General features: G+C 41.3%; 2 protein-coding genes across 3 annotated transcripts in view; both read left to right on the top strand.

The window, feature by feature from the left end:
• The window catches only part of ATP5PO (ATP synthase peripheral stalk subunit OSCP), a 1,173,690-nt gene that overhangs the window by 8,445 nt on the left and 1,140,132 nt on the right, over positions 1-25,113 (top strand). The window contains exon 1 of one of the 2 annotated variants that reach the window (XM_050784674.1): positions 6,281-6,284. The exons of the other annotated variant lie outside the window; for it this stretch is intronic. The gene's annotated coding sequence lies outside the window, so the exon portion shown is untranslated. Of the gene's footprint in view, positions 1-6,280; positions 6,285-25,113 lie in introns of those variants that run through there. 2 annotated transcript variants of the gene reach the window in all.
• Positions 24,344-25,113, top strand: part of RUNX1 (RUNX family transcription factor 1) — a 276,736-nt gene continuing 275,966 nt past the window's right edge. The window contains exon 1 of the mRNA XM_050784643.1: positions 24,344-24,455. The gene's annotated coding sequence lies outside the window, so the exon portion shown is untranslated. The remainder of the gene's footprint in view (positions 24,456-25,113) is intronic.

Here is a 25,113-nt window from a genome sequence, read left to right on the forward strand (position 1 = left end):
CCACAATGTAGGAAAGTGACCATTCCGATAACTTCTCATCCTTAGTAACACTGACTAGTACTGTAAGTTTTGTTTCTCTTAGTCATTCTGACAGCTGAGTGATGCTATTCCACTATTAATTTTAATTTGCATGTGCCTTATTCAGTTGACATTGAGCATCTTTGCACCTGCTTCTTGGCCAATTAAATAGCTTCTTTTTCTGAGTGCCTGTTTAATATTTTTGCCCATTTTCCTATTTGGATGTCTGTCTCTTCCTTAGTGATTTGTCATGAGTCCCTTGTCACTCTCACTCTATGACGTGCACTTTCACCCCCTTTATGGTGTCAGTGTGATAAACAGAAGTTCTTCATTTTAATGTGATTCAATTCATCAAATTTTCTTAATGACTAATGCTTCTTGTGTCCTAGTTAAGGACCTTTGCCCAGCTCATGAAGGCAATGAAGAAACTATCTTGTGTTATCCTCTAGAAGCTTTTTAATTTAACCTTTCACATGTAGATCTACACCCCACCTACGTCTAATTTTTGTGTATGGAGTGAGCTAAGGTTGAAATTCGTTTTTGTCAATATGGCTGTCCTTATGAATGTTCAAAAATCATTCTTTTCCCACTGGATGTTTTTGTTTCTCTCTCTTTTTTTTTTTTTTTCCTTATCTTTTTTTTTCTTTCTTTCTTGCCATTGATCTATTTTCCCAAAAGCAGTTATACTCACTTACCCGGTACCTTTGTACTGATATCACAGCTTCGAATCTGGTCATTTAAATCCTCCAACTTTGTTCTTGGAGATAAACAAGGCTCTTATTGATCTTCTGCATCTCTGCATACATTTTAAAATATCAGCTTCTCAATTTCCACACACAAAAATACAAACTTTTAGTGATTCTCATTTAGACTTTATTGAATCAAAAGTTCAATTTAGGGAAAATTGCTGTTTTTGTAATATGGAGTTTTCTAATTCATGAAAATTATTTATTTATTTTCTTGTGTTTATTTTTCTTTTTTATGTTCTTTTTACTTTCCCACAAAAACATTTCATAGTTTGTTGCATAGAAGTCCTTCCTCTCTGCCTCAGCTTGAACATTTTTTTACTGACCTATATTCTACATAACAAATCTGCTCTCCAGCTGTGTAATCTCCTAATAATCACATATCTGACACAGTTAAATCAGATATTGTAATTTTAATTTTTTTCCTCTCTCTTGGTTTTGTTTGTTGGTATGCCTGGTACTGTTTATTAAATCCTAAACACTATGAAAAATCATCTAAAATTTCTGAATTATTTTATGTAATTTCAAAAAGAATTTTCTTTGTCTTCTTGAGGCAGATCCTTTAATCCAATCAGAAATTGAGCTGGTTTGAAATTGAATTTTAGACTTACAAGGCTTTATCTAATTTCTGGCTTGCCCATACTCCTGAAATATAGTACAATCAGCCCTTAGTAACCACGGAGAATTGGTTCTAGGGTCCCAAGAAAATACCAAAATCCACAGATGCTCAAGTCCCTTTTGTAAAATGGTATAGTGTTTTCATATAACCCACATATATCCTCTTATATATATAATCATCTCTAGATTACTTATAATTCCTAATGCAATGTAAATGGTATGTCGTTAGTTGTTACAGCCTTTGTTTAGGAAACAATGACAAGAAAAAAAGTCAGTACAATACAAACAATCATCTTTTTTTCTCCCCTGAATATTTTCAGTCCTAAATTGGTGTAATCCATAGACGCAGAACCAACCATTAGGGAGGGCTGACTGTACTTCATGGGTTTCAACTGGATTAATAACTAGGCTCCTCTGGCAGGCTTTGAACCACATTTTTTTCACTGCAGTATCATGAGATATCCAAGAAGTCTGCATCAAGGTTTTGGCCTCTTGGCGACTGATTTCTACTCAGCTTCTCTACCTTTCAGCAGGAACAATTTAATAATCTGCCAAAAACTTGAAGAGAAAAGCAGCTGAGGGTGTTGGTCTCACTTCTCTCTGCTTCCTTTTCCTTTGGAATTTTGGCCCCTCATGTCCTGGTTGCCTTAGTAGGGCTGAACATCAACTTTTGTCTCCCCAGGGCCACAAGACTCGCATAAGCTCTGCTCAGAGTCTCTTCCTCTTTGCCACTGGGTTATTCTTGACTCACTTGCTCAGCCTCTTTGCCCAGGTTATGGACAGGAAAGAGCCTTAGGGGTAAATCAGCGTAGAATGGCAGGTTTCCCTTTCCCTCAATGAGCAGCCTTTCTCTTTAAGGTACTGGACCCTCAAGTGTAGTCCATTTTAGTAAGTCTTTACTCAGATTGTGTGTGTGTGTGTGTGTGTGTGTGTGTGTGTGTGTGTGTGTGTGCATACACTACTCAGCTTTTCGTTTTGTTATTGACAGCAGGATTTGTCCACCTCTGGCTAGTCCTTCAGAGCTGTTAGCTGAAGCACTGTCTGATAGACTGAAAAAGCAAAGAATAAAGACTCGTAATAACCTTTCTAGTAAATATCCTTTTTCACCCCTTTAACATAGCCTGAAAGAAGGAATGTGAAAAAAAAACCTTGGGATTACCAAATTTCCCCATAGAATTTCATACCACTGATAACTCAGGCACAAAATGTTTTCTGTTTTTAAAATTTTTCCATATATTGGACTATAAATTCTTAAATTATCATATATATGGTAGTAACTACTGCTGGTTTCCAGATATTCTGTTTCTTCCTTCTTCTGGCACTTCCATCTTCTAGAGGATTCCCCATCCTGGCTCCTCTGTGGTAGGATACAGCTTGCTCTGGCCAATGCATTGTGGGTATAAGTAAAGTGCCTGTATTAGCAGTTATCTCATTGCTATAAAGAAATACCTGAGACTTGGTAATTGATAAAGAAAAGAGATTTAATTGGCTCATGGTTCTGCAAGCTGTACAGGAAGCATAGCGGTTTCTGCTTCTGGAGGGGCCTCAGGAAACTTACAATCTTGGTGAAGGGCAGAGGGGCGGCAGGAGCCAGAGCAGGAGAAAGATAGAGTGGGGAGGTACTACACACTTTTAAACAACCAGAGCTCATGAGAACTCACTCACAAGAATAGTACTAGAGGGATGGTGCTAAATCAGCTCATGAGGAACCACCCCCACGACCCAGTCACCTCCCACCCAGGCCCCACCTCTAGCATTGGGGATTACATTTCAACATGAGATTTGGGTGGGGACACAAATCCAAACTATATCAATGCCCCGATGAGACCCCCAGAGTTATTTTCTTCTGCCGCTGTGACCATTACTGGTCTAAACTGTGCTGCACTTCAGGGTGAAAAATGAGAACAACGTGGAACAGAATTCCTTCCTAAGCCTCAGGAGAGAAATAGCATGGGCAATAAATTAACCTTGTTTTAAATCATTGAAATCATGAGGTTGCTTGTTACTGCATCACAACACAGCTTATCCTGATTCATACATTAAAGATTGCAAGAAATATATAGAATCCCATTTTTTTGATAAAATTAAACGTGGCTCAGATTCTTGCCCAGAAAAGCTCCTTGCGAACATGAACATGTCTTATTTATTTGTATTGGCCCTTCATCTAATATAGCTTAGCTAAACTATGCAATACAGAAGATGTCTGAGGAATTTCTGAGACAACTGAATGAATGACCGAATAAATTCCTTTGTGTGAATCAGTATAAATAAGAAGACAGGAAGGCAGGATATTATGATCTCACAAGATAAATCTGGATTCAAATCCTGGTTCTAACATTATCTATGTGACCCTGAGCAAGTATCTGAATTTCTCTTAAGTCTCAGCTTCCTGAACTGTAAAATGAGAAAAATAATATCTGCCTCTAAGAGTTGTTAGGAGAATTAAAAGGGATAACTTTGTGATGCCATTAGCCTATGTTCTGGCACATACTACTACTAAAAAATGGCAGGCATTATCGTTATCCCTCAAAAACTAGTGGGAAGAAAGAAAAGTGTAAGAATCAATGTAGGTGGGGGATGTCAATATTTAATAAGTCACTGGTACATTTTCTCTAGACCTATGTCAAAGTCAAAGAAAAGGAATCTGGAGAACAAAACAAAGCTAGTTTCCAAAAAAATTAATGAAAGGCAAAAATATCTGAATCCATGAATCCATTCAAGAAACTATGAAATTAAAATATGAGGTGTGAATATGTCCATGTGTATATTATATATATAGGAAATGTATTTGAAATTTGAGACATGCGATGGATACATAAGCAGGTAGACAGATACATCATAGTTAGATATTAAGTGTAAGGGTTATATTAAAATATATTGGCAAAGCTCTCTTGAATAGAATCACTTTAGTGCAAATGAGAAGAGTTTCTAAGAAGAGAATGATTGTCACTTGGACATGGAGTCATTAAAAGGAAAGGCCGGGCGCGGTGGCTCACGCCTGTAATCCCAGCAGTTTGGGAGGCCGAGGCGGGTGGATCACGAGGTCAGGAGATGGAGACCATCCTGGCTAACACGGTGAAACCCTGTCTCTACTAAAAATACAAAAAAAATTAGCCGGGCGTGGTCACGGGTGCCTGTAGTCCCAGCTACTCGGGAGGCTGAGGCAGGAGAATGGCGTGAATCTGAGAGGCAGAGCTTACAGTGAGCTGAGATCGCGCCACTGCACTCCAGACTGGGAGAGAGAGCGAGACTCTGTCTCAAAAAAAAAAAAAAAAGGAAAAGACTAACAGCCTGGAAAAATGTACGTAATTTATGCATGCCAATGATAACATAAAACTCCCAAAGGTTCATTTTAAGAACTCCAGGCTATAAGCAAAATACTTCTGATCACTCATGTTACAAAGGTTTTCCAGAAAAGCAATGTTTGAGTTTCAGAGAAGTGGGTAATAAGATGTTAATGCAGTCTCTACATCTTAAGGCTTGAATGGGCTTGACATCCAATATGGAGCAGTCACAAAGCTGGCAGCTGATGCTGACTGTCATCTGGAAGTATAGATGGGCTTGTTGACTAGGCCTACACATGGCATCAGCATGGCAGCCTGACTCAGAGGCCAAAGCCCAAGCAAAATGTGCCACTCCTCTTAAAGACTAAGTCCAGAATGGCATAGCATCACTTTCACCAAACTCCATTGGTCAAAGTAGCCCCAGGTTGGCTTAGATTCAAGTGGAGGAGAAATAGGATAGTGTCTTAGTGCATTTTCTGTTGCTATAAAGGTATACCTGAGGCTGGGTAATTTATCAAGAGAAAGGTTTTATTTGGGTCACAACTCTGACTGGCTGGAAAGTTCACAATCGGGCATCTGCATCTGGTGAGGGCCTCAGGCTTCTTCTACTCATGGGTCAAGGTGAAGGAGAGCTGTTGTGTGCAGAGATCACATGGCAAGAGAAGAAGAATGGTGGGGAGGCATCAGGTTCCTTTTATAACCATCTCTTGAGGGAACTGATAAAGTGAGGACTCACTCACCCCTGAAGAAAGAGGGTGTTAATCTATACATGAATGATCTGCCCTCACGATGCAAACATCTCCTGTTAGGCCCCACCGCATCCAACATTGGAGACTGAATTTCAACATGAGGTTTGAGGGGAAACATTTCCAAACCATAGGAGACAGCCATCAAAAGACTGTCAGATAATTTGCATCCGTCTTTCTTGTGCCACACTCTGGTACGTAGATGTCACTATGCAAATATCTTTCTAATGAGTGGGTGATTAAATACTTGGCCACCTTATGCTCTTCCTGACAAGGATGTTTTCTTTTCCTCTACCTTTGAATATATCAATTTTCTACATGTTTCAAAATTTTTAATTCTTCTCTTCCACTTTCCATTGTTACTTAGAAACATTGTTACTATCTTCCTTCCTTTTCCTCCCTCTTATCAATTTCTTCCTTTTCCTCTCCCTTTCTCTATCCTGCTCTCCCCAACACACACATGCTGATATGGTCTGGCTCTGTGTCCCCAGCCAAATCTCATCTTGAATTTTATTTTTTTTTTGAGACAGAGTCTCGCTCTGTTGCCCAGGCTGGAACGATCTCGGCACACTGCAACATCCATCTCCTGGGTTCAAGCAACTCTTTTGCCTCAGCCTCCCAAGTAGCTGGGACCACAGGATGCACCACCATGCTGAGCTAATTTTTGTATTTTTTGTAGAGACGAGGTTTTGCCATGCTGGCCAGGCTGGTCTCAAACTCCTGACCTCAAGTGATCCACCTGCCTCAGCCTCCCAAAGTGCTGGGATTACAGGCATAAGCCCCAATGCCCAGACTCATCTTGAATTTTAATACGAATTTAATGCCCACATGTTGGGTAAGGGACCTTGTGGGAGGTGATTGGAGCATGGGGGCAGTTCCCCCATGCTTTTCTTATGATAGTGAGTGAGTCTCACAAGATCTGATGGTTTTAAGGGGGTTTCCTCCCCTTTGCTCTGCGCTTCTTTCTCCTGCTACCTTGTGAAGAAGGACATATTTGCTCCCCTTCCACCATTATTGTAAGTCTCCTGAGGCCTCCCCAGCCATGCAGATCTGTGAGTCAATTAAACCTCGTTCCTTTATAAATTACCCAGTCTTGGGTATTTCTTCATAGCAGAGTGAAAACAAACTAATACACACATACACATCTCCCATGACATGGGACAATGGCAGTAATAAGACAGAGCTGGAGACTCAGGCCCACACGGCTGGCATGGATGCTTCTGGTAAGTCATGTGTTTGCAAGTTGGCAGTACCCCCTTTGAAGCTTGGAAGCAAAAAGAAAGAAAACAGCAGATGCATATTTTTCTTTTGTACAAATTTGTGGTTTCAAGTCTACACTTTACAAAATATGATTTTCCTTTTTCAAATTAAAAAAAAGACTGAAAGATCTATAAATCACAGGGCATCACTGAGTAACATCTTGATGATTTAAGTGTAAATGGATAAGAAACATATGGATCCCATTTCATACAAAGCACACACATTGGGAGTGAGTGGGGGAAGCATCTGGCAAATCATATTTCTGGTTTGGTAGAATTCGCAGAATTGGGAGGTGTAGTTCAGGACATGAGCAGCCCAAATGCCAAGTGTGGGCTGAGTTCATTTCAACCTGATGCCAAGGCAAAGCTGGAGTTTTCATTCACGTTCAAATACACCTCACTTAGGTCTTTTTTTCTTTTTTCTTCACATTATAGACTTGGCAAAATTTAAAGATTCCTTCCACTTTGGATTCATATGAGCTCTAGGTCCTGGCATGAGGAAAGTAATCTAATACAAAATGACATAAAGTTTGGGAAAAATGGCAATTCGATCTCATGTTCACTTTAATATGGAAAGGTTGAATAACATTCAATTACAGTTCATTCCAATTTTCATCTTCTCAATGAAAGACGAGGGGCTGCTGAAGAGAGGTAGGCAGGGAAGATTCTAGCATCTGTGGGTGGGGTGAGGTGGGGAAGGGGTGCTCCTGGAGCTGTGAGCAGCCTTGCAAAGATTCAAGAATGCAGAACAGTTTGTATTGACATGACCAGCTACCTTTCTTCCCTTTTGGTGAGCAACTAATTCACAAGAAGTGCTTAAAAAGAACAGAACTATTTACTCTGGATTAGACATCAAGCATTTGAGAAATGATGATCACTACGTCTAACCAGAACTATAGATGGGGAGAAGAGAAGGAAGGCTGGTAGAAAGACAATCAGAGATGCTACACACGTGTAAGGGTGTCAAATTCCATCCCCAGGTAGGATGGCAAATTTGAAAGTTTGTTTCTGCCTATTGATCTACACAGACCCCAGCAGTGATCTGTAAATGGAATGAAGACCATCTGCACTGATTTGCACTCTTAAGTGTATTGTGCTTTCTGCCCCTCTTGTTATCCAAACTCTGGCCATTCTCACAGGGATTCTTCAACCGCCCAGGGCCTGACCTCCACCTCCAATAGCAGAGCTGCACCAAATGGCAGAGCTCTCTTCTGAAAAGGCAAGGCTGATCATGCCACTCTCCAGCTCAACAGCCTTTGGTGGCTCCCCGGTGCTCTCAAACTCAGGTCTGACTTCCGCAACATCTCAGAGGAGGCACAGGACAGTCAGCACCCAAGCACGGCCCTCTAGCCACATCTCTTCACACCCATAACCCTCACATTCTAACATTCTATTTTCTACCCATCAGGAATTTATTTCAGCTTCTTAAGCTCATGGGGGTTTGTTGTTGTTGTGGTGGTGGTTGTTGTTTTACTCTAGGCTTCCTCTCTGCCTGGGATGCTCCTCCTTCCCCTGCCGCCCCACTTTCTCTGGCTGTCGCCTATCTTCCTCCAGATCTGGGGAATTGATCCCAGATTCTTCGGGCTGACAATTGAAGCCTTTCTTCATGTTCTTTCGACAGCCTTTACTCACTTAGAGATGCTGTGACCTCCTCTGTAATTTGGTCCAACCGAAGGCTCCTTGCTGACAGAGGCAAGGCATCCACCCTCACGTCTCCAGCACACACAGCACCATGCTTGGCACTCATTAGGCGCTCAGAAACAAGTCTGAATTTAAACCCCATTATGCACTGCAGTGTGCAGGTGTGACAACTTTGTGTGTCATCTTGGCTAGACTACTGTGCCCAGTTGTTTGGTCAAACACCAGTCTAGATGTTGCTGTGAAGAAGGTATTATATAGATGTCATTAACACTTACAATCAGTAGACTTTAAGTCGATTATCCTCCATAATATGGGTGGGTGCGAATCTCTTCTAAGATGAAGGCCGTAGGAGAGAAGCCTGAGGTTCCCGAAGAGGAAGGAATTCTCCTTTAGACCACACCTTAGAAGCCCTGCTTGAGTTTCCATCCTGCTGCATTGTAGAAGTGGATTCAAGACCGCAACCTCAACGCCCACCTGAATGTACAGCCTCAGAGCTGGACCTACAGACTTCAGAGCTGCCAGGTCCACAAGAGAGTTAGTTGTAGGTCTGGCAAGTCTGTAGATACATAGTCACGTGTGGCCTAATGAGAGGGATACTTTCCAAGGAATGTGTCATTAGGTGATTTTCTCATCACATTAACACCATGAAGTGTTGTAGATGGCATAGCCTGCGACACGCCTAGGCTCTGTTGCTCCTGGGGGACAAACCTGTACAGCATGTTACACTACTGAATACTAGAGGCAATTGCAGCACAATGGTAAGTATTTAATCCCAGCGCATTGGGAGGCCGAGGCGGCCAGATCATGAGGTCAGGAGATCAAGACCATCCTGGCTCATGTGGTGAGACCCTGTCTCTAATAAAAATACAAAAAAAAAAAAAAATTAGCCAGACATGGTGGCAAGCACCTGTAGACCCAGCTACTTGGGAGGCTGAGGCAGGAGAATCACTTGAACCCGGGAAGCAGAGGTTACAGTGAGCCGAGATCACACCACTATACTCCAGCCTGGGCAACAGGCAAGACTCTGTCTCAAAAACAGGGAAAAAAGGGTACACCTGTATAGGCAGTTACTATGAATGGTGCTAGTAGAACTGGCAGTTTCTCTGCGTCAATCAGTGAGGGGTGAGTGAAGGGGAACGCCTAGGACATTACTGTGCATTACTATAGACTACAAACACTGTGCACTTGGCGTACACTACAGTTCTTTAAAAATATTCGTTTACACCAGCATCACCACAACATGTGAGTAATGCGTTCTGCAATGATGCTATGGTGGCTATGATGTCACTAGATGATACGAATTTTTCAGCTCCACGGTAATTTTATGGGGCCACTGTTGTATATGAGACGCATCACTGACCAAATTGTCATGTCAATAATGCATTGCTCTGTGCATACGTGATTTTCTTATGGTTCTGTTTCTCTGAAGAACTCTAGTATAGTTAGAAAGGTAACATCACCAATTTCTATTTTGACTCACTATTCTTTCCATGAAACCCAAAACTCATCTCCTCCAGTTCAGCAATGCCCTCCAGTCCAGAGTAGAAGCCCAGTCCCAAGGCTATGCCATGCCAAGACATGGGCTGGGAAAGTGAGGCCCAGGTCTTCAGTAACCTTCTATTTCCAGGCAGAAACCTGCTGAGGGGGGCATTCACGCCACCTGACCCTACATCTTCTTTGCTGCACCTGTGAGTGGTCCCATCCACCAGGCCCCTTGAGGCCTGGATTTCTCTCCCTTAACTACATTGATGTGCCTCTGGAGCTGGCAGATGTCATTCTGCTGAATAGAGAACTGAGAAACACTCAGAGACCTGTCTACCTTTGTAACCCAAACAGCCCCGAGTGTAAGCTCTTTCTTCCTTTCCGGAGCTTTATCCAGGAAAGAAGGCCCTGCCCAGGGTCTGCACCCAGGAGGTCTCAGCAGCTTTTCTCTGGGACACATCAGCTTCTAAATTTCCCACTGTCTAATGGGTTGAATAGCAGGCACGGAAAAGATACGTTTGTGCCCTAAGCCCCAGAACCTGTGAATGTGACCTTATTTGGGAAGAAGGTCTTTGCAGGTATCACTATGTTAAGGACCTCTAGATGAGATCATTGTGGATTATCCAGGGGGCCCCTAAATCCACTGACAAGTGTCCTAATAAGCAAAGTAAAAGGAAAAGACACAGACCCAGAGGAGAAGGCCACATGAAGAGGCAGAGATTGGAGTGATGCAGCCAAAAGCCAAGGGACACTTGGAGCCACCGGAGCCTGGAAGAGGGAAGAAGCCTTCTCCCCTTGAGCCTTTTAGGAGAGAACAGCTCTGCCAACACCTTGATTTCAGACATCTGGCCTCCAGGACTGTGAGGGAATAAATATCTGTTGTTGTGAGCAACCGAGTTTGTGTAATTGGTCACAGTACCTACAGGAAATGTAGACACCCCCGATTGCCTTCCCTTTTAAGGGATTCTTTAGTAGTCAAGATGAGGGGTGGTAGGCTACCCTTACTCATCATAAAATTCTCCTGGTCTAATGCCTGTGCCAGGAGTCTTTTCCATTCCCCCTTTGTACTAGGGTCCTGGTACTCAGGATATCAATAAGAAACTAGCTGATTAAACGGGAGGGGGATGAACACGGGAGGTGAAAAATATTACACCAGGGAAATCCCTTTCAAGTGATCTTTCCTGAAAATATTAAGGAAAAGACTATTTTCTTTAAATTTGTCCTGAATTCTCACTTGGAGGGTAAGATCACAGTCCAATAGACACATGACTTGGGACTTCATCACAGACGCTGCTTTTTAAAAGACAGAAGTCAATCCATCCCCATTCTTGCATTTGCTTTTATAAGTGTACAAGCATCTTTGCTAGATTTCCCTAATGTGTGAATTCAACGCTCTGTGACCAAAAGAATTCCCATCACTAGGAAATGATTTCTGGAGTGAAATTTCTTTGGCCCAGCAGTGGTTCCTGACTATTACTTGTCATCACTATGCATCTGTGACTCTGACTTCTCTCTCAGTTCCATAGGTTTTCCTGGATGCCTTTTCCCAATAACAGGGAAACTGCCAGGCCTTGAAAATCTCCAAGCCTCCGCATGCTATGCTGACCCCAGAGCCTTTCTGCTGAGTAAAGTTATAAATTACATGTCACTGTCATCGCACAATGATTCTGCCCTGGCTTTGCCATCATGTAGACCTGGGTTCAAATTATCTCTTTGTTTTAATGGCTGTGTGTCTTGTAGCAAATTATTTAAACTCTTGGAGCCTCAGTTTCTTTCTCTTTACTTAAAGTAAGAGAGTTATGATATGAAAAGGAATTAGTACTAATTGTGTCATCTTTTCTCTAAGAATTTTTACTTGTTCCTAAACTGATTCTTTACCAACCATACTAGAATATAAGGTAGCTATTAACCATAGTGCTCTATACGAACGTTTAATAATATGGAAAAGGTCTGTGTGGTATTACTACATGAAAAAAGGATATTAAGTGGTATATGCAATATTATTTCAATTTATATCTAAGAAAGAATCTATAGAAATTATTGCATAAAGCTTATAGAAGAATAGAAGATATATACTGAAACAAATAGTGGTCATCTCTAATTGGTGGTATTTTGTGTTTGTAAATGTGTCTTTTTCTTTATACTTTTCAAATTTGCTATGTTATAATCAGAAAAAAATCCCGAATCCAAAATAAAAGTTAAAAAATGAAAGAAAAACATATTTGGTACAAGTTTGGATAAGTCACTTAACCTCTTTGCTTATTGGAAAATAAGAGCTTATTGCTATCAAAGAACTATATGTGTGTGTGTGTGTGTGTGTGTGTGTGTGTGTGTGTGTGTGTGTGTGTGTGTGGCATTGGGCTAAAAGGGAAGTTTTAGCAACAAGTAAAAGCTCAATTGCTCTAGGAATGCTGTTGCTGTGCACCTGTGGGTGGGTGCATGTGTGTAGCTGTGACTACTAATCTACTAATGCAGTCAGGGCGTGGACTTCATGGGCATGGACCTTGCAAGGGCCAGCAGGTCTCTTGCACTCAGAAGGGCCTTGAGCTTGGTTCAATGTGTTCTGGCCACCATCTTCAAATTCTCAATAAGTTTTGGACCAGGAACCCACATCTTTATTCTATACAAAACCTCAAAAATGATATAGCTTGTCCTAAGTGTAGGTGACTGTATGCATGTGAGAGTGTATGAGGTCTTGTGTATATTTTAAGAAATTGAATACAGTGAGAATGATGGATGCTAGATGAGGGAAGGAAGTGTGTGCAAACATGGCCAAGCCCGGAAGAAGCTAAGGCAGAAATGAAGTCAGAGTCTACTGGGAACTGACCAAATGGGAATGGTAGTCAGTTTCCTTTTGAAATAGATCATAAATATATATACTTAAACATATCTTATATGTTATTTTTGAAATATATAATTTGCTTGCAAACAAAACCAATTAATTCTACAGATTAAACTGAACTCTGTTTAAGGGGCTGTCTCCTTGGCCCATATTAAACACTTGAGAATTTGTTCTCACTTTAGATAAGATTCTAACTGAAATGGAAGAAAGCTCTATAAAAGTAAAAAGGCTTGTTCTAAATGAATCAGTTGGCTGTATGAGGGAAAAGTGTTAGCTAGAAAGACACAGAGATAAATTGTCCATAGGATCCGTTTCTGCCACTGAAGTCCTTAACATGATCTATTAACCCGGAGATAAAAGATATCTTAAGGATTTGTGTAAGACTTGGCCAGATGCCCCCGGCTTTGCTCATCCTGACACTGAAGGCTAAGGTAATGAGGCGGGATAATGGAGGATGGGTGATCGTGGTTGGCTGCAGGGACTGCATTTCAGTGAATGTGATTGCCTATTTTGAAGTTGTATTTAGCATACTGTCTGGGACTTTGGGGTGATGTCATCTTATCTCTGGGAGGAAGCTGGTTGCTGCCTGTTTCTGAATTAATCAGTTCCTTTCTTAGAGAAGTACCAGATTTTACACCAAGTAATTGAAAAACCAAACATTTGAAATCAGGGTCACCACCCCAAGAATTACTCAATCTCTTTTTGGACCAGAGAGTCCTTTTCTTACGTGTTCATTTATAAGTGCTACAGATTTATTTTTTAATCATAGTAGCTAATTTTTACTATGGAAAAGTAATATGAAACATAGAAAAATTTTTGATACCCCTATGTTTGTCTTTTTCAAACTGCCTCAGCATTCCAGGAGCTATTTTAAATGTTGGATACAACGTGCTCTGTTATTTGACATTTACATCCTTTGTTACTTTTAGAAATTGGGCACATCCAAGCTCACAGCTAAAAATGGGAATTTTCAAAAAAAAATAACGGGTAGGTGTGTTGGTTATTTAATGGTTAATTTTGCCCCTTGCTCCCTACAGAAAAGATGCCCATGTCTATATTAGGCAGAGAAACTTTTAATGTTATAACTTTCATTCAAATTTCACACTTACAAATGCTAATTTCATGCCCTGGCATGGTGCAGAAGTTAAAAATCTTTTCTCGGCTGGGTGTGGTGGCTCACGCCTGTAATCTCAGCACTTTGAGAGGCCGAGGCAGTTGGATCACAAGGTCAGGAGATCGAGACCATCCTGGCTAACATGGTGAAACCCCGTCTCTACAGAAAAATACAAAAAAATTAGCTGGGTGTGGTGGCGGGCGCCTGTAGTCCCAGCTACTTGGGAGGCTGAGGCAGGAGAATGGTGTGAACCCGGGAGGTGGGGCTTGCAGTGAGCCAAGATTGCACCACTGCACTCCAGCCTGGGCAACACGGCGAGGCTCTGTCTCAAAAAAAAAAAAAAAAAAAAAAAAACTTTTCTCCTTTGTAAGTGAATGTATCAACCAATTATCCTTCTTATCATGAAGAGTTCAGTAACTCCAAATTCGAAAATTTAAGAACTTCTGGATAGGTCACTAATTTTCTTTAGCTAAAAGCTATAAAATAAGCACAGCGTATTTATCTAGGACAGTGGTTTTACAAATACAGTTATAATTTTCTTAAAACTAGATATGGGTATGTTCTAAAAGGTTACACTCAAAAATCAAATTTTTTTTTGATCTATTGGTAGAGGTGATTTCTTTTATTTTGATATTCCTTGCTATGCTACCAAGTTCCATATGCTCAAAATGGTTGAGACATTACTCATATTTTCTGGATATTTTTAAAGGCTCAAGCAGTCAGATTCCACAACATTTTGTACTCCTTAAGAAGACTGGAAAATGCAAAGTGCCATTTAGCCAGTTTGCACACATTCCAAAACATAAACCAGATAAATTTCCTTGTATAATTCCCAGTGTATTAGACTGTCTATTGCTGCTGTAACAAATAACCACAAATTTAGTGGCTTAAAACAAAACAAATTTATTCTCTTACAGTTCCACAGATTAGAAATTTGACATGAATCTCATGGGGCTAAAGTCAAGGTGTCAGCAGGGCTGCATTCCTTTCCAGAGACTCTAAGGCAGAATCCATTTTCTTGTTTTTTTCAGCCTCTAGAAGCCCCTGCATTATTTGGCTTGTGGACTCCTCCTCCATCTTCAAAGCGAGCAAAGGGTGGTTGAGTCTTTCTCATGTCATGCCACTCTGACACTGATGCTTCTGTCTCTCAAGTCCATTTTTAAAGATGCTTGTGATTACACTGGGCTCATCCAGAGATTCCAAGCCAATCTCCCCATTTCAAGGTTCTTATCACATCCATGAAGCTCTTTTGCCATGCAAGGCTACTTACTCACAGGATGGCCACTCATGGGTACCATCCAGTTTAAGTCTTCCTTCTTCCGGTGCCTTGTATGAATTTGACCTCAGTCCATCCAATTCAGAACTTGATTATAAGTTATTAGTTCTGATATGCCATATAGCTACTATTTTATCGAGCTTTGGGAACATTAAGGATTTCTTTGACCTCTTCACTGTATCACTGGTTCACATGAGACAAATGGACTGTCAGTCTTTGCCCATAACTTCAGTGCCCAGCAGGGGAGTCCCAAGGACCCTCTCCAAGCCCTTCCGTGCCATGTTAATGAGGAGTCAAGAAGGGAAGGGAGGCTCATTCCTTTCTGCTCTGCTAAAAAAAGCATCCATTAGATCTTTGCCTATTTTAATAAGAAAACAAATAAAAGGTAATTCTCTCAATTCACTTTTAAAAGTTCTTGAATCTATTTGAGAAGTCAAAGTCTCTTCTCTCCTCCAATATTCAAACTAATTCCTTGAAAGGTGATGGTTGGAGATCAGGACAATTGTTTTCTACCCTCTGAGGGTCTTAACCCTCATGTCTATAAACAGTTCTGCACTGAAAACCACAAAGAGAGAGATGTCCACAAGTGAGCAAAATTATCCCATGGTTTAGGCGAGATAAACCTCACCAAAAAGGTGGCCTTTCAAAGTGATACTACATTTGTAACATAAAGATCTGAGTTACGTATGTCCAAAGAACCCCATCAAAAGAAGGAATCAGGCATGTATCTACTGTCTGTGTTTCTCTCCCAATAGGTCAACCCTTCTTCCCTACCTAATCCCCTTGCTTTTCTCTGCACAACCATTAGAAGCTTATAATAGAAATAGTTTTGTCTGTATGTAGTGGAAAACACCAGTTTAAACAGGATGTTGGAGATCACAACAGCTGACCCAGAACACAGGCCAGAGCAGACATGAAAGCACGAGCGTTTCATTCACAAAGGTTTTCTGGGACCAGCTCTTTCTCAGCCTAAACAGAGTCACGCACAGGCTGGCCCCAACGCTCTCACACTGCTTCCAGAGTGGAGGCGATTGCTTTGAAAGCTCTGCAGAGCTGCAGCCTCCGTGGATGGCAGCCATGAGCGGGACTGGGAGCAATTAGGAGTTGAAGGGCTTGTTCCTCTCCAAAGCGAGCCCTTCTGCCAGCGACTCCCCTTGAAGAGTATGAGGGAGGGAGCACAGGCGTCCCACGCCTACTTGTTTTCTTTCCTTTCAGTGGGACAGTTTCAACTGATTTTGATTACCCTGGCGCCAAATAAATGAAAACATTTCATAGACATATAATCATCCATCACTGTGAAGAAAGGAAAAATGTTTCATGTTCAGTATGTTTATAAATATACTTAATGAAAAAAGGACAGTGCTGTCTTTCCTACCACCACACTGCTGCTGCTGTTGGCCAGATAGTCCTGCTTTCGGATCACCCCAGATCCCCCGCCAACCTGGCCTCAGCCATTCTGCTCTGATAGCCTGATGGCGCCCAAGTCGGTCAAGAGGAAAGGCCTGCCCTTCCAAGGCCACCTTCTAATCTCTAGCCCCTTTTCTAAGCAAGATGAGACAGTGTGCAGAGCCGGGAAAAAGGTATGTGGCTTGCAAATTAGAAAAGCAAAAGCCAACCATTTTTTTCCAACTGACTTAAGGCAGGGCAAGTGAAACAGCACCATTTCAAAGGAATAACAGTAGCATGTGCAGAATCAGCACAGTCCTCACTTGGAGTTTTAGTTTTTATTCATATATACAAATATATATATACATATAGAGAGAGAGAGAGAGAGAGAATTCTAGTCATATATATGAATTTATGAATATATATGAATTTTATTCATATAGAGAGAGAGAGAGAAAGAGAGAGAGAGAGTGTCTCACTGTCTCACCCAGGTAGAGTGCAGCTGGTGCAATCAGCACACTGCAGTCTCCACCTCCTGGGCTCAAACAATCCTCCTGCCTTAACCTCCCAACTACCAAGGCCACAGGTACACACCATCATGCAAGCTAAATTTTAAATGTTTTTGTAGAGGTGGCGGGCTCACTTTATTGCCCAGATTGGTCTCCAACTCCTGGCTTAAGCAATTCTCCCTCCTTGACTTCCCAAAGTATTGGGATTACAGGTATGAGTCTGTATCCCCACGTGCATGCACCTGGTCAGGGTTTGGTTTTAAATTAATGCCACCTTGAGTTTCATAGAGCATGTGGGTTGTTAGCACCAAGAAAGACCTACGTTGTTGGTCTGAGTATCCCATTTGTGTGCATACAATGTGCAATAACATTGAAGGTAATTTTGAATTTAGGATTTATACTTGCAGTGATAAATTTTTAGAAGAATAAAATCTGAAGCAACAAATTCTCTCCGATGTCTTTCTTGTCCTGGCTAGGTCTTTTCATTTTAGATCCCACATGTTCGTGGGCATAGTAAATGCCCACAGATCTGTCTCAGAGGCATCAGTTGATAACTAGTAGTATACATGGTCAAACAATGTGGGCTGTCTCCTACACACATTTAATTAATTTGGGTCTCTTTTTGCCTAAATGTCATTTCTCACAATATGTTAAATATTTGACTCATAAGCAGAGCCAGACCACTGGGGTTTGCAAGAAACTCTTTACAAGCCATTTATGCAAAAGACATCTCCATTTTAATCACAGGGAGCACCACAAGACTGGAAAAATGCGTCCATTCGAGTACTCCAAATTGTGCTCTTTTCAATGTCATAGGAGCCTATTTCTCACTTCCACAGAGCAGGGAAAGCAGCCCAGGTAGCAGTAAAGGGGGAAGACCCCAAAGCACTGTGACATCACAAAAGCTGGAAGGGGAGAACCTGGGACTATATTTACTTTAAGAGCTTGTTAATTCTTCAAGCAGAAATAAATGCAGAAGTTCAGATTCTCAGTGTGCCACCTTCCTCTGGTATGGGAATCACCTAGAGCAGGACTAAATGTCTGTTCTTTCAGAAGGTGGTGTCACAGCAGCACATTTAAAACCTCTTCATCCTTCCAGCAGGCTCCCGTGATGTCTTGCAGCCCCACACCACTATGTACAACCTTCTCTGACTCTCAGGATGCAATTCTCAGACCCAATCTCAGAGCGGAGTGAAAGAAATGTTGTTTATTGGGATTTACACATTCTCTGCGGATGCTGTTCAGAATCTGTCAAATTAGTGGAATTGCAGGCAGGCTCCCCAGCCTCAAATGAAATAACAGCAGTGATAGTTCACAGATGCTTTTTTATAATTTGCAAAGCAATTCAATGTGCACTGTCCTATTGAATTCTCATGACCATCCTAGGGAGGTGAGAAGCTGTGATTAAGGACATAACATGACTACTTCATGGTCAAGCACCCATGAAAAGACTGGGAACTCTTAGCCAAACAATGCCAGCCCCTCCCACTTTCCACTCCACAATGCCACTTCTGGTGCCTACAGTAAGGAAACGAGGGACAATCTAAGGCCACCTGGTGGGGTTTGGTCATCTTTATTTATGTATTCTACTTGTGGCAGGTTGACTCCAAAATTAACCCCAACTCTTCAGTCCTCCTTGTACGCACACTCTTTGTAATGTGAGTTTGAATCTCTTCCAGTAAAGAGACAAAGTCTATTTCCCACCCTTTGAATCAGGGCTGGCCTTATGACTTGCTTTGGCCAATAGGATGTAGTTGATATAGCAATATGCCAGTTCCAAGCTTTAAGACCTGCAGAGGCTGTATACATTTCTGCTTACTTTCTCTGTCACTTCCATGTGAACCTGACTGTGCTAGCATCCTGGAGAATAAGACACCTCATGGAGGTGAGTCCAGGTGTCCCTGCTGAGGCTGTCCTAAGCTAACTGGCCCCAACACGTGAGAGAGCCCAACCAAGATCAACAGAACTGATCACCCACCTTCAGCTGACCATAGATGCATGAGTGAGCTCTGCTGAGACCAGAAAATTTGCCTAGCTGAGGCATAAGGTGTGAACAATGATAAACATTGATTGTTGAATGCACTTAGGTTTTTGGGATGTTTGTTCTGCAGCATGATTGTAGCAATAGATAACTGATACACCACTTCAACAAAAACGTGATGGGCTCCTACAGTTTTCCACCTTCAAAAGGCACCAGAGCAGTGAATTAGATATCCCCTTTACCCTCCAAATTTTACAGTCTGTCGGGGAAGATAAGACTATAGCTCTATAGTCTAGGGTGGTACACGATATTAATTTAATGAGTGATAAAAAGTGCTCAGAGTGTTTTGAGAAAGGAAAGATTTATTGATCATTTTGAATTACTGCACAATCTAGAACTGCTAACTCACACCCTCTTTCATTGAATAAAATCTAAAATAACCTAACTGTACTCTGACTTTTATAAAGATGTGAACAAAAGTAGGCCTGGACATGGTCAACTTATATTATCCGTCAACAATAATTTTAAATCTCCAAAAGAAACATATGGCCCCTTTGTAGTATAATTGAACACCTTATAAACAGTGTAAATCGTGGAGACAAGAAAGACAAGAAAATTTGGAAGCTACCTCCTACAAAACCTCTGAACTTCAGAGAAAATATTTCTATTAATCTGAAGCAAATGATCCTTGTGTTCATCTACAAAGCATGTGAAATTTGAATTCCTATTGAAACAAATCTTTTCTTTCCTATCTTAATTGACTCTTGGATTAAGAATAAAAACAAAAAGGAAAGGTAAAGAATAGTTTGGGCACTATTAGGCCATGGTGACTTGTGCAAAATTTGGAGCCAGCCTGCCTAGGTTTGAAGCCATGGCCCCCACACTTTCTATCTATGTGGACTTGGAAAGTATTTAGTCTCTTTTTTTTTTTTTTTGAGACAGAGTCTCATTCTGTCGCCCAGGCTGGAGTGCAGTGATGCAATCTTGGCTCACTGCAACCTCCGCCTCCTGGGTTCAAGCCGATTCTCCTGTCTCAGCCTCCTGAGTAGCTAGGATTACAGGTGTGCGCCACCACACCTGGCTGATTTTTGTATTTTTAGTAGAGACGGGATTTCACCACATTGGCCAGGATGGTCTCGAACTCCTGACCTCAGGTGATCCACCCACCTCGGCCTTCCAAAGTGCTGGGATTACAGGCGTGAGCCACTGCACCCAGCCTATCTAGCCTCTTTATGCTATGGTTTTCTCATCTGCAATGAGAATGAGGATAAAAACGGGGTTATGAAGATTAAATCAGGTAATCCATGTAAGGTGCTTAGCAAGAGAGTCAATCTATGGCAGCTAATACATAATTAGCAAATTCTTAATGCATTTCATAGCTGAAGACATCAACATTAAATATTTTTCTATCTTTCATTAATTTTTAATTTTCTTTTTTAAAACAGCAGTACTTTATAAGTTATCAAAGATGGTTAATTTGACAATTAAAATAAATAAGATTATTATTTTCCTTTTCTGTTCATATAAAAAATGTTTCCAAGTGAAAATATGATCACTAGAAGAAGCAAAAACATTTCCTGTTATTATTATTATTTTATATCTGTTTTAAAGACTATTCTCTTACTTTGGTTGAAATGCAAAACTTCATTTGTCCATGTCTACAAGAAATGTTGGGTTTATTTGTTTAAGCGCTTAGATCTACTAAAAGATTTGAGAACTTATTAAAAGAGGAGTCATTTGGTAATTAATATGATATGTAATATACCCAAGATGCTGGAAAAAGTGATAATGTGCTCAAAGTTAAGTAAATTTTACTCCCTTATCCCAGACCCCAGTGAATATAAAATCCCAAGCATGAGTGAATGACAAGGGGAAAAATAACAGAAGACAGAAGTTATTATCTAGAAAATTCTGGCCAGAAATTAACATAAATCAAAAATACATTGACAGTGTTTATCATCTGGATTTAAAAATAAAAAATAAAAAATCTACCGAGAAAACTCACCAACAAAGTCATAGGGTGTCAAAATCTGGAGAGATTTGCTTAAGCTAGATATCTGTCTAAAAGAGAAAAAAAACTACTGAAGTTTAAATAGCCAAATAAGGGGCAACTAACATTATGAAGATAGTGAGGACAGTCAATGAGAGACTAATTTAAATAAACACACATGTTTAGCCTGGAAAGTCAAGGTGCAAAGGATCTGATTTACATTTTTAACCTTAAGGAAGACTACAGATTAGAGTAACCACTAAGTCAACGCCAACTCATAAAATATTGGTAGCTAGGGGGAAGGACTTGAAGTTTAAACAGAGTGGTATTGGCCAGGCGCAGTGGCTCATGCCTGTAACTCAGTACTTTGGGAGGCCAAGGCGGGTGGATCACAAGGTCAGGAGATCGAGACCATCCTGCCCAACATGGTGAAACCCCGTCTCTACTAAAAATACAAAAATTAGCTGGGCGTGGTGGTGGGCGCCTGTAATCCCAGCTACTCAGGAGGCTGAGGCAGGAGAATCGTCTGAACCCAGGAGGTGGAGGTTGCAGTGAGCCAAGATCAGGGCCATTGCACTCCAGCCTGGGTCACAGGGCAAGACTCCATCTCAAAAAAAAAAAAAAAAAAAACAGAGTGGTACAAGTAGGACACAATTTTACTTTGCACAGCAAGTAAGTGTCTAGAACTTTGTGTCCTAAAACAGATTTTTGCACTTTTGATAAACACGCTGAGGACAGGAACTCTGTTTTACGCATTTCTGAACCACCTATCTGCTTCCCCCAGAACCAAGACCCAAATCCAATATAAACTAGTTACTAACAGAAGGTCTATTAAATAAGTGAATACGTAAAAGGATGGTGAACTTAGATGAATGAATGGGTAGCGGATCCATAGTAACTTACTAAGGAAACAAAAATTATTTGGGATGTAAGCCTTACTTTTTTTTTTTTTTTTTTTTTTTTTTCTGAGACAGACTCTCACTCTATCACCCTGGCTGGAGTGCTGTGGCACTATCTCAGCTCACTGCAACCTCTGCCTCCCAGGTTCAAGCAATCCTCCTGCCTCAGCCTTTTGAGTAGCTAGGATTACAGGTGTGCACCACCATGCCCAGCTAATTTTTGCATTTTTAGTAGAGACAGGGTTTCACCATGTTGGCCAGGCTGATCTTGAACTCCTGACCTCGTGATCTGCCCATCTCGACCTCCCAAAGTGCTGGGATTACAGGCGTGAGCCACCGCATCCGGCCAACCCTTACTTTTTAATACATGAACATCTACTGTTCCTGTAATAATCAACCAACTAACAAAAAAGCAATCCTGGCATCAAATAAAGATAAAACCATGGGTTAGGTGGTCATTGGTTAGGGCCAATGTATCAGTCAGGATGGGCTAGATTAAGGCCACATACTACCCGGTCTCAGTAGTTTACAATCACAGAGATTAATGTCTTCCCCAGTTGACTGATTGCCGGCTTCAGGTGAGCGGTGTCAAGACATTGCTGGTCTCATGACAGGAAGATAAGCAAAAGATACAGAATGTATGATGGCAAGCCACAGTGGGACACAGAGAATATTTTGAATAGTAGCTCAGTCCCACTACCTGTTCAAAGAGAAACTTTAGACACGTTGCATTTAACAGAATGTAGGAACAAAGAACGACTCATGAATCAGGCAGCCCCCCCGCCCCGCCCCGCCCCCAAACCAGAATAGAGTCAGAGCAACCCCAGGACTGTTGCATGGATAATGTTTACAGACAGAAAAAGAAAAATGGCATACACAAAATAGAAGTGGATACAGAAACAGCTGAATTGGTGATAGCTCAGTGTTTGCCTTCTAGGAACACAGGTTGAACAGTTGGTCCCCATGACTGGCTGAAATTCAACTGCTCAGATTGGCTGAGACTCGGCTACTTGTTACAATTGTAGGCTGCTGTCTGTTTAACCATCAAGTTAGGTTACAGTTCGCTAGGCATGGAGAAACTGTTAGGCCAGCCTTAAAATATGGATGGAGGCAACTTTAGGCCAAACTTAATTCAATGTAACATACCCAAGATGATCATTCTAATTTTCAGTTAGGCGATGGCAAACATGCGTTCTACGTGTTCCTACAGTTAGCCCATATCATTGTTGTTCTAACAATTTTTAAAGAATTATTTAAAGAAACCATGTTCTTAATGTTTGAGGACCAAAGCAGAAAGTGACAGAAACAACTTCCTAAGTAATTTACTGTCTGCAGGAGGGAGCATGAATAAAAATCATGTCTACCCAGTCTTTCACTAATAGGTTTGGGGTAGTGTCTCTTCCCTTTCATCATCGTTTACGCAAACTGTCACACGGCACATTCCGTCATGTTAAACAGCAACGCAACATCACCACCAAATAAGAGCTAATATGTACCTGGTAGTTAATATGTGCCAAGAATTTTTCTAAGTGCTTCACAGGCATTAACCAATTTAATCCTCGCAATGACCCTATGGGGTAAGAAATACTATTATTTCCATTTCACAGAGACCTTATGAAGGACTTAATCGTATTATTTCCATTCAACAAGTGAGAGAAAGGAGGCACAGATAGATTAGATAGATGGCTCAAGGACACGTTAACTAGTAGGTGGCTGAGCTGGGATTACAAGCCCAGGTAGCTCCAAGTTCATGTTCACAACCTCATTCTAAATTGTCTTGCTCAGTAAAAGGGTGCCCAATACATAGAATGTGCTCAAGAAATGCTTGTCGAATGACTGAACAACTCAGTCCCAAAGGTATGAAATGATGGTTGTGTTTTTGAATGTCTCTCCCTATCTTCACCCTTAATCTCCACTTTCTAATGTTCCTTTGGGAGTTCTCTGCCAAAGTCATACCTGGGGGGGGGGAAAAAGAGAGAGAGAGAGAGAGATCTATTTTTCCTTTTAACAATGTCGCAATTAAATGTTTCACAGATGACAACCAAACTAGTTATGTCCCACCTCTTTCTCTGTATTAGTTTTCCCAGCACTATACATAACCTGTACCAGTTGTTTACTCAAAATAAATCGGGAGAGAACCTTCTTCAGAAAAGTTCCACGTCTTTGGCAGTATTGAAATCAGCTTTCCCAGGACAGAAGTGGGAGGGAGTCCTAGACCCAGATCTGGGACCCCCATCCCCATGAAGAAATCAGAAGCCAGCAACCGCCCATCCTTGGGTGTTTTGTTGTTTGAGCGTTTGCTGCTCGCCCATGGTGGTTGGTAATTGCTGGATTCATTGTATGCATTTGGTCTCTCAGGTGTATTTCCTAAACCAACATAAAAAGAAAATGATAAGGGCAGGCGCGTGGAGGTGTTTATGTTTTCAGCTCCAGCCAATTACTTGAGACCTAAAACAACAGTTAGTGCAGATGGAAGGGTACGGATTATGACGCGGACTACAATGGAAACCCAAATCTCCTCTTGCAGAGCGAGCCCGGCACCCAGCTGTCGTCCACTTGCATTTAGTGTGGCTGCCACCCAGCAATTAGCACGCCTGGGCTGTCCTTTGGAAAGGGAGCAGAGAAGAACAATACCACAGCGAGTTCTCCTGGACCCGAGAGCAGGTGAGTCCTACATGGAGAAAGCAAGGTAAATGATCCCTTTTGCCATTGTTTCTTACTGGTGGCCAAACCATTAGCAAGGTGAGTCTGGTATTTAACACTTCTCCAGGTCCTTGAAAAGGTTGCAAGAAAAAAGGAAGAAAAAAAAAATCCACAGCAGCCCGCAGTGATTGAAGTTCAACGGCATACTCTATTATCTTCTCCTGTATATTTAAATAAACCCCCAAAGCTTTCTGTTTCTTAGGTGATATGTGTACACATACATATCTCACACCTTGGCTGTCAACAGGGATTGCCAGATTAAATGAATGAAAGTAAATGAATTAAATTTACCCAGTTACATTTGAATTATAGACACACAATGAATAATTCTTTACTATACCCGTGTCCCATGCTGTACTTGGGACATGCTAAAAACTCGTTCATTGTTTCTCAAAACTTCAGGGTTAACAATACATGCTTTTTTTGTTTTTGTTTTTCTGTTTTGTTTTGCTAAGTCTGGCAAGCCTACCCTCAGTACATCAAAGAAATATGTCCTTGGTAGGGATAAACTTGCAATTCAAAGGAAGCAATGGGCCAAGAATATGTTCCTCCATTAAGCTGAGGGTTTGAAGTACAGTGGAATCACCTGATTGTTCCCAATGTTTTCAGTCCACTCAGA

This window comes from Macaca thibetana, chromosome 3, assembly GCF_024542745.1.
Source record: "Macaca thibetana thibetana isolate TM-01 chromosome 3, ASM2454274v1, whole genome shotgun sequence".
In the NCBI taxonomy this organism is placed as follows: domain Eukaryota; kingdom Metazoa; phylum Chordata; class Mammalia; order Primates; family Cercopithecidae; genus Macaca; species Macaca thibetana.